At 43.5% G+C, this 2,199-nt stretch overlaps 1 protein-coding gene across 1 annotated transcript in view; it reads left to right on the forward strand.

The window, feature by feature from the left end:
- The window catches only part of LOC101864242 (glycogen debranching enzyme), a gene marked incomplete in the record, with an annotated part of 59,312 nt that overhangs the window by 11,988 nt on the left and 45,125 nt on the right, over window positions 1–2,199 (forward strand).

Raw genomic sequence — 2,199 nt, forward strand, 5'->3', positions numbered from 1 at the left:
TCTCTCTCTCTCTCTCTCTCTCTCTCTCTCTCTCTCTCTCTCTCTCTCTCTTTCTCTCTCTCTCTCCTGTATCTTATCTTTATCTGTCTCTATGGTTTTCGTTAAACCTCCCACCCCCACTGTTTCTCCCTCTGTCTCCACAGATATTTACTGTGGCACATACCTTACTTCTTTGCTATCCTGCTATTGCTTTTGTCTTTCTGTCAGTTTGTTTCTTACACTAAATGGCTATTATTGTGTCAATATGCGTCTTCTTTTCTCGCAGCCCCTTCAGGGTCTCCCCAATCGCTGTCTGTGTGTCTATCTGTCTGCAATATCTGTTGCAGTCGACGTCTCTCTATATTAGTTTTAGTAAGAGTTTTTCGGCATGTGCATACAAGTTGGTCGTATAAGTACCGAAGATCAGGGTGCCAAATGAGAGTAACAAACAAAGAAGAGAAGTACCAGTAGAGAAAAGGACGGCATATGTTTGATAGGAAAGAAGATGCAAACCACACCAGAGCACACACTAACCACCCACGTCTCTATACATGTCACACTTTGTGTGCGTTACTGATCTCACTGTTGGGTCATTTTCCTGTCAGGAGTAGAAACGAGAATATTAACGTTCACAGGCAGCTGACAGTTTAGCAGCCTGTGTGTGTGTGTGTGTGTGTGAATGTTAGTTTTCCAGTTGTCGTGTCTGTCTGAACTTGTCGTTCCATGTGTTGGCCTCATACTGTCCAGCGGACGAACGCAATGCACACGGAGGCTTTGGTACTTTGGAAAAGCTTTAGTTATAATACGAGATGCGGAACAGGTCCCCTTGTAAGTGATTTACGGGCGATCAAGGGTGGCTTTCTCTTTTGTTTCCTATCGAACATCTATCGTCCTAATCACTCCTCCTCCTTTGTCTTTGTGTTTTACTCTCTAGTAGCACCTCAAATCTTGGGCACATAATATGACCACAATGTCTTGTATTCTAAGTGCCATGCAACTCTTACTAAAACTTTTAAAATACGGTGTCTCTCCATTGGATGAGCTTGAAGCTAGCTTTGAAAAGCTTTAGTAACAAAGTTATTTCGAATACCAGATGTGGAACAGGTTACCTTATGTTCATTGTTTATTATGTGCTTGATGGCCGATTGTACTTTGGACGGTTGGAGGATGCCACTGGTGTTCATGCTTCTTCTCTTTCTCTATCTGTTTGTCCAGTGTGACCTTCAAAGTCAAACATGTGGGTGGTTGGCGGGTGCTCTGGTGTGGTTTGCTTCTTCTTTCCTATTAAACATTTATCGTCCTAATCTCCCCTTCTTTATTATGTTTGTTACTCTCTTGCAACACCTCTAATCTTCTGGCGCTCATATGACCTTATGCAGTTGCGAGCGCCGTAAAAACCACTACTAAAACTAAACTAAATCAAATGTGTTTGTTTTTTAAGATCGCTTATCGAATCGGCTCATATTGTGCTAACTTTTGCACCTCCATGGAAGAAAATTTAGCTGGCCTCGACTCCATTCGGAATGAATTCGATTAGCAGTGTGCACTGGGCTTTATTTACTCTTTCTTTGCAGTAAATGGTCGTCACGGTATCGACGTGCTTATGTTTAGTCAAAAACAAACAAACGGACTTGTGATATCGCCGCCCTTTCTTTTTCACACTATAGTCTCTCTACTACTGTCGTTTTCGATTCCAGTCGAAAGGGAGCTGATTTTGCGCTTACCTGCTAGATCTATCTGTAAACTGTGACTCGCTGTCTCTTTTTAGTGATTAGATTTAAAATACAAAACGAAACAAAAATGAACTTCCGCTCCCCCACGTCAAGAATTGAAGGTCAACTCTTTCATTTGTGGTACATTGTACTTTTCTCTTGGCCGAAGGTATTGTTAATCTTTGTCGAAGGCTAAACCTAGAACTAAACAGAGACCCCGTTCTCTGGACGAGCCCCATTTAATGGCGCCGGCCTCGAGAGCTCAGATACATGTATTTGCCCAACCGTTGGTTTCCCTGAGAGGTGGGACAATAACATTGCGCCACCGACACCAGCCCAGACACTAGGTTGACAGTTCCAGCCTTTATTGCCCATGGTTTGCGGCAAACTTGACTCGGTCAGCAAAGTGCATCGGAGCTGGATGGGTCAGGGTCTAGACGGTCATATAATCATTTATGATCGCCTAGGTCAGGGTCAGAGTGTTGGCGTGGGGAGAGGGACGGAAAAA

This window comes from Aplysia californica, unplaced genomic scaffold, assembly GCF_000002075.1.
Source record: "Aplysia californica isolate F4 #8 unplaced genomic scaffold, AplCal3.0 scaffold00423, whole genome shotgun sequence".
NCBI lineage: Eukaryota > Metazoa > Mollusca > Gastropoda > Aplysiida > Aplysiidae > Aplysia > Aplysia californica.